The 16,125-nt window shown below is 43.9% G+C and overlaps 1 long non-coding RNA gene across 1 annotated transcript; it reads left to right on the forward strand.

The window, feature by feature from the left end:
- Positions 1 to 2,553: 2,553 nt before the first annotated feature.
- LOC309342364 lies at positions 2,554 to 14,991 on the forward strand. The gene is made up of 3 exons (XR_014156727.1): positions 2,554 to 2,758; positions 5,686 to 5,802; positions 14,303 to 14,991. It is a non-coding gene; the product is annotated as an uncharacterized lncRNA (long non-coding RNA).
- The last annotated feature ends 1,134 nt before the right edge of the window (positions 14,992 to 16,125 follow it).

Genomic DNA, 16,125 nt, shown 5'->3' on the forward strand with positions numbered 1-16,125 from the left:
TTTGTTTAGGCTGGAAAAAGCATAAGGGCTCTCTGAGAAGTTGATTCACAAACTGTTTACTCTGAAGGAACATCTCACTTACCACTGTTTTATCTGTTTTAGTCTTACTGTATGTCTAGTTGCATTTCTTTGGCACTGAAGGTAGTTCCACACTTTTTGCGGCGAATGCAACTGCTGGTTTGGGTTTGGTGCGCTTAGGTCCATATAATAGCATCTCTTGATCATAGTGGCTCTGTTTTAACACATATTTGAATAAATAAAATCTATAGAAAGCTGGACAAAACTGTCTCAGACCTGAATAAAAGAAAGCATGGAGAATGTTGAACATCACCTTGTGCTTTTGAGAAGGAACGTGAGATGCTAGCAGCTCCTGTTTGCTGTAAGGTGCAGCTAGGCTTCTCCTCTGGCTCTTCTAACCCAGAAGAAGCTGTCTGTCTACCCAACCTTTCTTCCTCCATGGAATCTGAGACAGTGTACATGTGGGTCCCAGGCAGTCATCTGTCCATGTACTGATCAGACTCAGGTTGGCTCAGCCATCAGTAAGGTTGGGACCTGAATTGAAAACCTGTGTTCTGACATTCAGTATTGTAATGCTTTCCCCACAAAACAGGCAGTCGTTTGGGGAAGGGTTGCAGATCAGTTGCGGAACCACTGAAAAGGTTCAATACCCAGCATGTTCAGGGAGTGCTGGGGGGGGGGGGGACTTGAGCAGGAAATCCTGGGGAGAACCACTGCCAGTCAGTTTAGATATCATGTCCCATAAGTGTCCTGGAAAACCCGGGATATCCTGTTTTTTTTCCTTGCAAGAAGACGGAGACCATTTGGGGTGTGATCTTGCGCAATTTCCTCCCTGGAAAAGTGCTTTGGGGGGACTGTGATCTCGTGCGACACCTCAAAACACATATTTTTGGGTGCTGTGTTCAGAAAAGGTGCTTTTTTGGTGAGAAAGATGGTGTCTCAGTTTTTGTCTCCATTGTGTTGGAGGATATGAGACAGGACTGAGCCTAGATGGGCCCAAGCGTCTTAACTGTATAAAGTAGTTTTCATGTACCCAGCTGAACTTCCAACAGCACCTGGAGGAAACAAGCTTCCCCCATTCCTGCTTTCCACTCAATTCACCTTTTTAACAACAATAATAATTATACTTCCTTATTTATATGCCACCCATCTGACTGGGTTGCCCCCAGTCACTCTGGGCTGCTTTCAACAAATTAAAACATCAAACGCGGTAAAACATCAAACATTAAAAACTTCCCTATACACTCCCTATGTTCCGAGGCCTGCACCTGCCACCAGAAGTACTGGCTCTCAACTGCCCCAGTGAACTCATTGTCCCTCATTATACCCTTGCTGCTCGTCTACTCCCACACTAGGGCGTACTGGATTTTCCAACTTTCAAATCCCCCAAATTAGGGGTGCTCAAAAGTTGCAACATGCCCTGGGAATTCAAGAGATATTCGGGTTAAATGAGTATAATTTAGTTTTGCTTGGTAAGTAAAGCGTATGCAAAATTGCACACAGAAATAATTAAAAAAGGGATTGCCAAATACTTGCAGTTGGATTATATGTTATTTCTTCCTCTTCTTTAGCATGACCAGACCTTATCAGAAGCTAAAATTCAAAACCCTTTGGTTTCCTGAAAGTAGTGAATGTGCGTCTTCATCCAACGTAGACATCCCGAGCTGCCAAATCACAAAAACACACACAACAGATTTGAATTCCTCTCACACGAAGAACGTATATTTAAGGCTCCTCACTGAATAACCTTGCAAAAAATTAAGTGTCCCATGCCCAACCTCCAGGGCTGGATTTAGGTTTGATGAGGCCCTAAGCTACTGAAGGTAATAGGGCCCTTTATATGTCCAGCTGCCCTTTGTCAACAACAGATTGTCATTGTTTTTTGTGTTGAATATATGCTATATGGTAATTTTGGGACGTGGGTGGCGCTGTGGGTTAAACCACAGAGTCTAGGACTTGTTGATCAGAAGGTTGGCGGTTCAAATCCCCGCGATGGGGTGAGCTCCCGTTGCTCAGTCCCAGCTCCTGCCAACCTAGCAGTTCGAAAGCACATCAAAGTGCAAGTAGATAAATAGGTACTGCTCTGGCGGGAAGGTAAACGGCGTTTCCGTGCGCTGCTCTGCTTTGCCAGAAGTGGCTTAGTCGTGTTGGCCACATGACCTGGAAATTGTACGCTGGCTCCCTCAGCCAATAAAGTGAGATGAGCGCCGTAACCCCAGAGTCGGTCACGACTGGACCTAATGGTCAGGGGTCCCTTTACCTTACCTATATGGTAATTTATGGACCTAATAGGTATCTAAGGCTATTTGCATATAACAAAATATGTATTTTATCAAAGTAATTGTTGAACTGAAGTATATTAATAGTGTAATTTGGGGGGGGGGCAAAAGAGCGGGGCCCTAAACTATAGATTGTTTAGCTTGTACATAAATCCGGCACTGACAACCTCCCACACGCTGCTAGCTCTTTCTGCACTGTGCTCAGAGGTAAAGCTTGTAGAATTAGGGAACTCTGGGACATGTAGTTCTCAAGCCTAAAAGGGCCACAGATGACAAGTCCTAGAGTGCCAGGCCTCCCACGGCGGGTCAAGCTCATAGGCTGCCATCTAGGCAGGGCTGTCCAATCAAAGCCAAGCTGTTCTGAGGCCTGGGCTGAATAAGGCCCAGTGTGCTGAGAGCAGCTTTTGGGGACCAGGAAGGCTGGCGCTGCAACCTATGAACCCCTGAGCTCAGGGTGCCAGGTAAGGAGGGAGAGGGCCAGGGTTACTGGTGGTGGGTCATGCCTGAACCTAATAATAATAATAATAATAATAATAATAATAATAATAATAATAATAATAATTATTATTATTATTTATTATTTATTATTTATACCTCAGCCACTCTGGGTGGCTCCCAGCAGAATATTAAGAAGACAATGAAACATCAAACATTAAAAACTTACCTAAACAGGGTTGCCTTCAGACAGTGCTTTTTTTCTGGGGGGGGGACGCATACCCCTAAACATTTTATGAATCTTTGTACTTTTGTCCGTTTACTGTATTCCCCCCCCCCATTTGAACTATAAAATGGTGGTTTTCCTGAGTCAGAATGAGAGTACCCCTAAACATTTTGTTTTATTTTTAAAAGCACTGCCTTCAGATATCTTCTAAAAGTCAGACAGTTGTTTATTTCCTTGACATTTTTAATACACTTCAGCCAGATTGCTGGGTTCGAGACACGTGTGCCCAATTGAGCCCTGGCTTTGAACAAGCACATGCCCTCCTCTAGAGTCATAGAGTTTGCTACCCAAGCACTCTCTGGTTCTCTTGGAAATGATAGATAGTTTCTTTGTTAAACAATAAAAAGTGCAAAATTACAAGTGCACAGAGTAAGATAAGACACACACACACAAAAAGAAGAAACAATAAATAGTATTTCTTGGTTCTCTTGGAAACAGGTGAGTGAGGCCTAGGGTGGTATTATTATTATTATTATTATTATTATTATTATTATTATTATTATTATTTCTATACCACTTTGTTTTTAAGAAAAACATCTTTAAAAAAGCAGTTTACAACACAAACCACCTAACCACAATTCTTTTCTTATACCCCGCCCATCTGACTAGGTTACCCCAGCCGCTCTGAACAGCTTCCAGCAAAATACAAAGGGGAAAAGGGACATCAATCATTAAAAGCTTCCTTCAGATGTCTACTAAGTCATATAGTTGCTTATCTTTGACATCTGACAGGAGGGCGTTCCACAGGGCGGGTGTGACTACTGAGAAGGACTTCTTCCAGGTTTCCTATAATTTCACTCCTCGCAATGAGGGAACCGCCAGAAGGTCTTCGGAGCTGGACCTCAGTGTTGGGGCTGAACAATGGGGTTGGGTGGAGATGCTGCTTCAGATATACACATAAAATAAAAACAATCCAAATTAAACATTACTGGAGAAAGTTGCATATTAAGTATGCCTTCCAAGCAACATTAATTAACAGGGAAGCAAAATATATTTTTACCTTAAAGATTTCAAAATAAAGCATTACAAAGGAGGTCAGCTACAGAATGCGCATTTAATACGACAGCAAAAATTATCTTTAATCATTTCAGAAGAAAACATTGCTAAAGGAAGTCAAATATTAAAAACACATTTAAAGCAGAATAAGTAACAAGAAAATAAAATTGACATCTGTAGACCATAATGCAGAGCTTTGAAGGGCCAAAGCTCAGGAGTGGAGCTTTGCATGCAGAAGGTCCCAATCCCTGGCATCTCTAGCTAGGGCTGTGGGGAGCCACCTGTCCGAAATCCTGGAGAGGCTCTGCCAGCCAACCAGTGTAGACAATAGTGAGCCAGCTGGCCCAGTGGTCTGACTTGGTAGATGGCAACTTCCCCTGCTCCTGTGCCCCATCTCTGAGTAAATGCACACAGACAGCAGTAAGAAGGACACTCGGGCACCTCTACATACAAAGGGCCAAAGCATCCCTTGATGTACAGAAGGGGAAAAAACCTGAAGCAACCAGAAGGCACAGTAATAGGTAAGGTGTAGAAATAGCAATCTGTAAGACTAAAATAAGTAATTTAGACATTCAGCTAAAGGTCAAAAGTGTTTAGGTATAATGGACAATGAAGATCTGGGGGGCTGGCTGCTCCAGATGTGTTCAGACAAGCTTTTGTCCCATCTCAGTTCAGGGTCGTGGCCAGTATCGTGTTTTCTGGTCACATGTTCAGCATTTATGTGAAAGGTAGCTTGTCACATCAGTATGCAACCCATGTAAACTTTCACTCTGATTGTGGTTGCGTGGCTGCCAGAGGCCGTAGTCAACAGGTTGGGAAGAGGAAGAAGAAGATTGGTGTTGGGTGGGACATGCAGCTGGATCCTGTTTCCCTTCTGTGTGTTCTTATGCTTGCTGTTCTAGAGAAGGGAGAAAGGCAGGGACTACGACACATTGTTTGGAATACTTGTTCTTAGGGCTTTTTTTCAGCCGGGATTCACTGGAACTTAGAATGGCACCATTGCCATTCTAAGAGAACGAGGGAGGCATTTGTGGTGAGCACCTCTTTTTCTAGAAAAATATCACTGCTTGTTCCGTTCCAGCAGATTGAGTACAGCAAATTTTAAAAGTTCAGGGCACCAAAGGTAAATAGAGGATTAATAAATTTGGACAGACATTCTTAAGCATAATTTACAATTTAGCCTCATTTTTTCCTTGTGGTAATGGGACAGCCAGCCTTGACTCAGTCCCTGCACACCCCATAGCCCCAGTAAAGTGTATGTATGCTCCTCCCAAGCTGTTAATGGGAAAGGAGCCCTGTCCTCCTTTGGATCTGATCACCTTCACTGTTTCCCATATACTGCAATCTGCTTTCTATATCCATTCCACAGTGCCATTTCTTCTGCTTTCTAATTTATTTATTTCTATTTTGCTGAGAGTATTACAGAGAATTAAAGTAAATCAGAAGAAAAAGAAAAGAGAAAAGGGGGGGGGAATTAAAATGCTTTAAATTGCAAGGGAAAACATCAATAACAACAATAACACTAAAATATAATTAAGGTTACAGAACCAAATAGCATATGTGTAAATAGATAAACTTATTATTTCCCTCATGTATGTATTGTTTCATGGGTCACTATGGTTTTGATAATATAATATCATTAAATTTGGACAAATTTATTCTGCTTTCTAGAGTTGCTAGAGTTCTCTGAATGGGCAGAAAGAGATGAGGACCAGATCACTGGTTGGTTACTACTGAGAAGAGGAGAAAGTTGCTGAGAAATTTTAGCAAATCCTAAGGAAGGAGCAGGTAGCTTTTACATTCATTTCCTTTAATGCTGAGAGTAATCACATCCACACCACAGACTTAAAATGATTTAACAGACTTTCCCTCTCTAGGAAACTTTGGGAACTGAAAGCTAGGGATCTCAAACAGAGACAGTATTCTCATCAAAATATCATTCCCATGATTCTCTGAGAGCAGCTGTGACTTTGCTATAAAATGGACATGTCTTCAGTGTAGATATGCCCAGAGGACTGATGAAATCTCTCTCTCCTTTGTCTCCTCTGCACTTTCCTTCATTTTTTCATTCTGATAAACTGACATTTGTTTCCAATTCCCCAAACTTTGGGAACAACCCAAACATAGAGAGAAACTCCGAGAACTAATGTTTTTCCCTCTGCAGAAACATAAAATAGTCATGTTTTCTCTGGGATTTTTTAAAAAGCACAGTATCACTTTAAAGTGACAAGGAGAGAGAGCAGCTCTGAAGTTGTTGGCAGCTGCTACTGCTGTGTTTATGTGTGTGCATAGATGTGGGGAATCATAGTTGTTCCTTAACTGTGACATCCACATATTCAGCATGTGCGCAAAGCAGCCTTTGTGCATAGATGTCAATGTGTTGTTGGAGCTTTTGTGCATTCAGAGTCTATGGTTGTATGTATGTACAGTCAACTCGCAACTTATGTGCATTAAACATGTGCAGTCGCAGATTTATGTGCTTGGCTGAAAAAGTTTTTTAAAAATTAAAAGGGGGTGGGAGAGTGGGGGGAAACCTTTGGCAATCCCACCCACCATTTCACACACCCTGGGAGAGCATTCAGAGGTGCAGAGAGAATCAACAGCGGTCTTGAGAGAGTGTGATATGTGCTGCACTCGCTGCACTTTTTATGGTTTTTACAAGGTTGTTCTGATCGTACAGTGGTACCTCGGGTTACATACGCTTCAGGTTACATATGCTTCAGGTTACAGACTCCGCTAACCCAGAATTAGTATCTCGGGTTAAGAACTTTGCTTCAGGATGAAAACAGAAATCGTTCGCTGGCAGTGCGGCGGCAGCAGGAGGCCCCATTAGCTAAAGTGGTGCTTCAGGTTAAGAACAGTTTCAGCTTAAGAACGGACTTCCGGAACAAATTAAGTACTTAACTCGAGGTACCACTATATGTGGTTTTGGCTATTACGTTGAGAGTCGACTATGCTTATATGCCATCCAGCACATGGGGTGCTATTCCATTAAGTTTTACTCAGAACAGATGAACATGATGTAAGTTACGTCCATTAATTTCAGTCTACTCTGTATAAAATGTAGTTGAATACCACCCCTGGATATCAGGTATAGTAAGGGTCAGGAAGGCTAGCCAGTAGCTGTGTGATTGGAGGCTCCCCTGCCCTGCCCAATTCTGAACAGGACTTGAGTCTTCTCTCTGATACAGCTTGGTCTTTGGTGCCCTCTACAGACTGTTCTTACTCTTCCTGCTTGTTATTTCAACCTTGTTTTATATTACAACTGCACTCCAAGCCAGCTTTTCCCAACCTGTTGCTCTTCAGGTGTTTGGACTGCAATCTTTGAGGCTGAAGTTCAAAACTTAGGAAAGGCACCAGGTTTCAGAAAGATGCTTTGGGGGTGGGGGGAGAGAGTATCACCATCCCACATGATCTTCACCCTGAAATCTTCCTGAGGGGTGGTGTACAAATTTATTGAATACAGCCCCAAACTCAAAACTGAAGCAAGCTGATCATTACCACTTAATCCACTTAATCCTATGAAGCCTTCAATGGCTCAGGACCTCAATACCTCAAGGACTGCCTCTTCCCATATGAACCTACATCTTCTGAGGCCCTCCTTCTTGTATCTCCTTCGAGAGGACCAGTGGGTGCCTTCTCTACAGTGGCTCCCCGTCTGTGGAATGCTCTCCCCAGGGAAGTTCCTTTTTAACCAGGTTGATCTGTTGACAACCTATGCCCTTTTAAAATGTGGCTCTTTTCTGGGGTGTGCATATGTTATTGGGTTGTTGTTTTTATTCTGATTATATATGTTGTGATCTTTTCTGTGAACCTCCCTGAGACCTCTGGGTATGGGACGGTATGTAATCCTCATAGACCTGAAAATAACCAGCAGGACTTAATTTGTTCTGATCAGTGTGTGAGTCAACAAACATTGGGTGTGATCTCACTCTGCCCTAAGTGTTTTGAACAAGAATGCTTTTCACAGTGTTAATGAAGTAGCTTTCTGTGGAGCCTGGCTTAATTTGAGGTAGATCTGACCAAGTTTTAATCCCAGAACCTAATTTTTAGTGCTTCAGATGTGCAATATCTGAATAACCACACATATATGGAAGGACTCCGTGCACCTGTGGCATGTCATTTGTTCATGTTCTTGTGATGTAGAAAGTGGGAGACAGACATTTTTCATACTTTATCAGCCAATAATCAGCATGCAATTATTTAAAAATGGGCTTTCCACTAGGAAACTCTATTTTACATCACTATCTAGCAAGGTAGCTTATGGAAAGCTTAACACAGCCTGCCTAGCTGGAAATGGCCTTATTTCTCTCCAATGACCACAGGGTGTCACTCTCACAACACTGGGCTTGCCTGCTAGATCTTTGAATCTCCTGCTGAGAGTGTTGAGTCAAAGCCTCTTTTTCTTCCATGTTCTTGCATTAAGTGTTTGATACAGCACTTTCTGAACCTCTGTGTCCACAAACCTCTTTGCACACATCTGCCTCACACACGATATACATTTTCTGTCGATTTTTTACCACTTTAACAGACATGGTTCCCCCCCCCAAAAAAAAGAATATTGAGAAATGTCGTTTGTTAACTGCAGTTTCTAGAGTTCCCTGGGAATGGGAATTAATCGTTAAATCAGTTTAAGGCTGTGTGCATATTACCAGCTTAAAACAAAGCTAGCATAGCCTCAAGCATTTCTTCGATGAAAATAGGAACGTCCTAAAGAAATGTGGGACATTCCAGGATCAAATCAGAAACTAGGATGGCTTCTATAAATCCGGGACTGGCCCTGGAAAATAGGGAAACTTGGAGGGTCTGATTCTCTTTCTCAGTTTGCCTTGAAGTTGGTTTGAGAGAAATTAAATGTCAGGCGGCAGAGGATCCAACCCCACAGCAGGTTGCCAGGAACGGATAAGACAAGGAAAAGTCTTTACCAACTGCTTTTTATTCAATATCCACAGAGAGAGGCTTGAAAATGCAGCCTCTTGAAACAATGGCTTTGCCCCGAATGAGTCTCCACCCCCTCCCTCTCTCTTGCGCCATCGCTGCAGTTGCTGCTACGTGCCCTTTGCCTTTGAGCTCTTTACTCTCCTATTTTCAATGCTTATCAGATTCTGGGAGGGGGCGGTCTGGAATGCTTTCTAAAGACACTGTGTTCGTCATCTGTCCCTCTAATGCTTATTCTTCCTCCTCCTCCTCCTCTCCCATTATATCCCAGCTTTTCCCCTAATCTGCCTCTGAGCTGTGACCTCCCTCAAACCCCTGTTGTCATTCTGAACTGTCTTCTTCTTCTCTGGAAGCGTCAGGCTGGGGAAGCGGTCTCCACCATTCCTCCTCTGCCCAGTCCCTGACACTTGATGTGCATTATGTACACCACTTCTCAAGGCATTTGTGGGAGCACACTGGATGCAGATTAAATGGGAGTGTGTGCACAGCCTGAGCTTGCGATGGGATGGGCCCCTGTTGTTGTTGTTTAGTCGTGTCCGACTCTTCCTGACCCCATGGACCAGAGCACGCCAGGCACTCCTGTCTTCCACTGCCTCCTGCAGTTTGGTCAAACTCATGCTGGTAGCTTTGAGAACACTGTCCAACCATCTCATCCTCTGTCGTCCCCTTCTCCTTGTGCCCTCCATCTTTCCCAACATCAGGGTTTTTTCTAGGGAGTCTTCTCTTCTCATGAGGTGGCCAAAGTCTTGGAGCCTCAGCTTCAGGACCTGTCCTTCCAGTGAGCACTCAGGGCTGATTTCCTTAAGAATGGATAGGTTTGGTCTTCTTGCAGTCCATGGTACTCTCAAGAGTCTCCTCCAGCACCATAATTCAAAAGCATCAATTCTCTGGCGATCAGCCTTCTTTATGGTCCAGCTCTCACTTCCATACATCACTACTGGGACAACCACAGGGATGGGTCCCTGGACAAGGATAATTGTTCCCAAGTGGGGAGAACAGTCAGTCATGATCCTCCCAATCACATGCATAAAGCATTGTGTAAGCCAGGAAACTGATGTATAGGCCCTAGTATGCACACAGCTGATTTGTCATAATTTACATAATTTTTAATGGGGAAATTAATATTTGGGCCACCTTGCATATAGGCTTATTAATGCAGTCGTCAGCTGATGGGTGTAAACCTGTTCTAAGATGCAACTTAAAATTTATGAAATGTTCCTGGCACAGCCTGTCGCAGAAGTAACCTTGGTACCTCTGGCCTTTGGGGCTTTTACAGGTGAAGCATTTTTAGCTCAAAACATGCCCCAGAAACAAACTTCCCTTGCCTTTTACAGAAGCGTCACATGGTCATGCTTACTCCATTTCTTGGAGTGGTGAGAAATTCCATGGTTGTGGCACTTGTCTGAGTTGGGTTTCCTTTGGAAAGAAGTTAGTGGAAAGAACCTAGTGGTCCAGGTCCAGTGCCGAGGGCCTTCTGGCAGTTTCCTTGCTGCGAGAAGCCAAGTTACAGGGAACCAGGCAGAGGGCCTTCTCAGTAGTGGCACCCGCCCTGTGGAATGCCCTCCCACCAGATCTCAAAGAGAAAAACAGCTACCAGACTTTTAGAAGACATCTGAAGGCAGCCTTGTTTAGGGAAGCTTTTAATGTTTAATAGATTTTGTATTTTAATATTTTTTTGGAAACCGCCCAGAATGGCTGGGGAATAAATAATAAGTTGTTGTTGTTGTTGTTGTTGTTGTTGTTGTTGTTGTTGTTGTTGTTGTTGTTGTTATATTATAGTGGAGTCTTGTGATATTTTGTTATGTTTACATTTATTTACAAATGTACAGGCTGAGCCTAGGTGGAGACACAGTTTAACACTCACAGCAGGCAGACTAAGCCACTGCCCCACACCAGATCCCCAGAGTGAGGCAGCTCCCCTCACTACCAAAAGGCCCTTCCTGGAGCTTGCCCGCTATCTGAATCTCTCTTAAAACCTCTCACTGCAGTCTGCTTCTCAAAATGTTTCTATTGATTTCCACCCTAGCTTGCACCTTCTCTCTATCTGGAGGCAGTGGGGAAGAATAAGGGTGAATCATCTTCCCCACCAATCTCCTAGCCTTTTAGGATTACATTTCAAAGAATCATAGAATTGTGGAGTTGGAAAGGACCCAAAGGGCCATCTTGTCCAATCCCCTGCAATGCAGGAAACTCAATTAGATCATGACAATTGGCCACCCAACCTCTGCTTAAAAACCTCCAAGGAAGGAGGGTCCACAACCTCTAGAGAGAGTCTGTTTCACTGTCGAACAGCTTACTGTCAGAAGGTTCCTCCTGATGTTTAATTGGAATTTCCTTTCTTGTAACTTGAAGCTGTTGGTTCAAGGCCTACTCTCCAAACTCGAACCCTCCAGAAGATGAAACTTGGTCCATCTTCAATGTGACAGCCCTTTAGATATTTGAAGGTGGCTATCATATTTCCTCGCAGTTTGTGGTGCCCAGAACTGAACACAGAATTCCAGGTGTGGTCTGATCAAGGCAGAGTGGAGTGGCAGACCACACCGGTGTCCTGTTCTGGCCACCAGAACAATTTCCCCAGCACATGATATGTCTGGAAGCTTTGCCATTCCTGTTACACAATGTCTGCAGTCTTTTTTACCCTATTAACTTTCTGCGATCCAAACTTCTGAAACTCACAATATAGTCACAACCCTGGAAGTACCTTGGCTTGTACCCAATAGTGTGGGAACATAGGAAGCAGACTTATACTGGTTTGGTTCACACAACACACTAAGCTGTAGTTTATCAGGCATTTCCAGCTCTTCTGCAAAGCAAGAACATCAGCTGGGATGCTTAAAAGGGGGAGTACTGACCATCAGCAGTGTTACTTCACCTGTTCCTCACTCAGTAAGTTGTTGTTGTTGTTTAGTCGTTTAGTCGTGTCTGACTCTTCGTGACCCCATGGACCAGAGCACGCCAGGCACTCCTGTCTTCCACTGACTCCCGCAGTTTGGTCAGGCTCATGTTTGTAGCTTCGAGAACACTGTCCAACCATCTCGTCCTCTGTCGTCCCCTTCTCCTTGTGCCCTCCATCTTTCCCAACATCAGGGTCTTTTCCAGAGAGTCTTCTCTTCTCATGAGGTGGCCAAAGTATTGGAGCCTCAGCTTCACGATCTGTCCTTCCAGTGAGCACTCAGGGCTGATTTCCTTAAGAATGGATAAGTTTGATCTTCTTGCAGTCCATGGGACTCTCAAGAGTCTCCTCCAGCACCATAATTCAAAAGCATCCTTTCTTCGGCGATCAGCCTTCTTTATGGTCCAGCTCTCACTTCCATGCATCACTACTGGGAAAACCATGGCTTTAACTATACGGACCTTTGTTGGCAAGGTGATGTCTCTGCTTTTTAAGATGCTGTCTAGGTTTGCCATTGCCTTTCTCCCAAGGAGCAGATGTCTTTTAATTTCGTGACTGCTGTCACCATCATGGAGTGATCATGGAGCCCAAAAAAGTAAAATCTCTCACTGCCTCCATTTCTTCCCCTTCTATTTGCCAGGAGGTGATGGGACCAGTGGCCATGATCTTCATTTTTTTGATGTTGAGCTTCAGACCATATTTTGCGCTCTCCTCTTTCACCCTCATTAAAAGGTTCTTTAATTCCTCCTCACTTTCTGCCATCAAGGTTGCGTCATCTGCATATCTGAGGTTGCTGGTATTTTTTCCAGCGATCTTAATTCCGGCTTGGGATTCATCCAGCCCAGCCTTTCGCATGATGAATTCTGCATATAAGTTAAATAAGCAGGGGGACAAAATACAGCCTTGCCATACTCAGTAAGTTACTTCCAAGTAAAGATACTGAGAAATGAGCTCTTCGGGGCAGGGTGGGATGGAGCTTACAAATTGCTGACCCAGTATAATGTCACAAAACATGATGGCATGCTCCCATTGAAGGGGTGTTTATGCCATGAATCATAGGGGAAGAAGTTGAAGTATGGCATTACTCTGCAGGGAGTAGGTAGGTCAATCAAACAAAGCCAGGACCTGGCCGATTAACATAGCAAAGTATTTCATTCACCTAGAATAATGGCACGTTTTGAGTTAGACGGGGCCTTGGAGCTCCGCCAGTCCAAAGTCCTACTCGGTGTAGGAATTTTTGTGCATGTCTGAGAGGTTGCTTCTGCTGAAATAGCTCCACTGAAGGAGAGGCCATCTGTTCCTCTGTGAAACTGGTTGTCCTGTTAGCGGGTTTCCTCTTTTGTTAAACCGGAATATGTTTCTTTGAAATGCCCTCCCATTCATTCTGGAGCGACCGAGAACAAGTTTGCTCCATCTTCCATGTCAGTGTTTCCCATGCTGTAGACAGGAGCCCAAAGCGGGTCTCAGGGTTGTTTCAGGTGGGCCGCGCTGTCTGCAGCTGTCTCCCACCAACCTCTCCTGGGAACCCAGATGGGTCTCATTTGGCTTTCTCCTCTCTTGCCTTGCTGCCACCGCTGTACCAGGAAGAGGAGGGTGGAGCGAGCAGAAAGGAAAGAGGAGACTGAGGCAGAAGTGGAGGAAGTGAGCAGCCTGAGCTATGCTATCTTCAAGCATCCTAACTGACTATGGCATTTTATGATTGGCTCTGGCCCCATCGTCCGCCATTTTGTGACTGATAGGCCTCTCAAGTGGGCCCCAGGGGTAGAAAATGTGAGAGCCCTGTTTTGTGTGACACCTTTTGGACTTTTGAAGCAGCAGTCATCCTGTCTTCCCTTAATCTTATCCAGGCTAAACATTTGTCGCTGTTTCACAAGACCTGTTTTCTTCACCATTGAGGTTGCCCTGCTCTGGCCCTACCCTGTGAAATCCAACTTCAAATATGGCACCCAAACTGGGCACTAGTTTATTACATAAGCTGCCTTGGCAGCAAGGCTATAGACATAAAATAAAAATATGGTAATTAATATTCAGTTTTATGTAATAAAAATAGATGAACATCCTGGCTTAGGCTGCAGTATTACAAGCATCAATAAGTCTTGGGCTTCCTGAGGAATATTAGTTGACCCTCTCAACCCCATATAGTTTGGTTACCAATCTTTATTGTGGAAGTTTTACTGGTTTTATTTGCATTTGAATTGTAATTATCTTATGTGCATTTGGTTTTTTAAATAAAAAAAAAAGGTTTATGTGTTTTAGCTGTGTTTTTACCTGGTATACATATGTTTAACTACAGTGTGCTTTTTATTATTTTGTAAGTCACTTTGGGACCTAGGTGTGGTTGAAAAGCAGGGTATAATTTATTCAGAATTATAGCAGTAAATATTGTGTGTGTGTGTGTGTGCCTCCTCTCAAAACCTCTAGAGTTCTCATTAAACATTTGTTTGTTCACTCTCTTAGGTGTGGCACCTGAGCACTGTTAAGACGACTATGGCTATTAATCGCAAATTCAGCACTCTCTCCTGGTACTACTGGCAATACCAGGTTATCACGATGGCTTATCTCATGGATCCTTTTGAATGGTGGATCTTCCACAGTTTGCTGCTTATTTGCATTATGGGGTCGGCCTACGTTTTTTATGCCGTTGTTCCTCCTCAGATCCGCTTGGTTCTGAAGCTCATTTATCATGTGTTTGGCTTGCAACCAGAAAGCACCATTCCAGCCATGATGTGAACTTACAATGCACAATGACTGCCCCCCCCACCCCCACCCCTTTAAGCCATGTGCTTACAGAGACATTCTGGGATTTATAAAAGCAACTTTATTCTTCTTCTTCTAGCAAGGAAGCCTCAGGGAAGTCACAATAGTTGCATCCTTATTCACCTTATATCACCTATAGAGTCTCTGCATGTCTCAGGCAGATTGGTGGGTGAAATGTCATGTAATATATATTTTTTTTAACTTATCCAGAGAGGTTTGCTCCTGGGATTTTCTTCAGCTGTAATTGCTTTCCTTGATGTTCATTGTTTCTTACCAGAATTCAATCTCACAACGTGCTTGTTTTCATTCAGATTTTATTCCAATTCATTATGTACCACTATTCTATCAGAAGCTATAAAATGTGAATAAAACACGGAAAATAGATAGGACGATGTCTGTACTGTGCCTGAATGTTGTGCTATTTTATGGACACGATCCAGGTTTAGGTTGTTATCCTGGACACACTTGCTTGGAATTAGCCTCATTGAATCAGTGGAACTTACTTCGGAGGAGTAAACTTGTAGTAAAGAAGTGAGCAGTCAGAGCTGTCCTTCCTTGCTGGCTTTCCTCTGTGCCTGTCCATCTCAGATGCATTCAGCGCGTTCGACAGAGATCCAACCAACAGTGCCAGTGTTGATCTGCAAGTGGGGAACTCACTTCCTGGATTTGGGTGTATACTATCAGGCCCAATATTTTCCAGGTTATCAATAAGCCCTGCTGGATCAAAATGGTCCATCTAGTCCCACATCCTCCTTCCCAAATATGGCTTTGGGAGACCCACAAGCTGGGTATGAATGCCAGTGAATGGCATTCAGTGGCATGTGGCCTCTGAACATGGGCAGTCTATAGCAGGGGTGGGGAATCACTGGTCCACGGGCCAAATGTGGCCTGCCAGGCCTCCTCACTTGGACCACAAGACATCAGGTTGTGGGTGGGTAAGAACAGGGCTTCAGAGGAACAATCGGAAGCGTAAAATGAGCTCCCAGTGAATCGTCTCTTTGCTAGAGCAAAGCACCTCCCACCCGTTCATCAGCTGACAGATGGGTGGGAGTGTGTCTCACTCAAGGAGGGGGAAGTGGTCTCCATTCAATGGAATCTGCTTCTCTTCCAGCACTGCTCTTGGAAGCAGCTTCACACTGCTTCCTTAAACCTCTTCAGGCCTGCTCAAAAGCCCTCCGCAAGCTGATTTGCAGAGGAGCAGCACAAAGCTGTTTGCAAAGGCCATAGTGAAGCCAGGTGAGGTGGGTGGTCCCACTCACCTGTTAAATTAGGCACACCAAGGATGGGGCAAAACAATCTAGTCTGCAGGTCAGAAAAAGTCACCCTTTCCCTTATAGGCTTTCCCTTATAGGCTTCAATAAACTTGTCTGCCATAAATTCTCCCAACCCAGCTTGTCAAGCCATTAGACTGGAGAACTGGGCCCAAGCCAACAAATTTAATTTCATTATGGACAAATGTAACTTAGGCAGGAAGAAACAGATGCACAAATATAGGATGGGGGGCACCTGGCTTACTAGCAGTA

This window comes from Podarcis erhardii, assembly GCF_964252035.2.
Source record: "Podarcis erhardii genome assembly, chromosome: 5".
NCBI classification, from domain to species: Eukaryota; Metazoa; Chordata; class Lepidosauria; order Squamata; family Lacertidae; genus Podarcis; species Podarcis erhardii.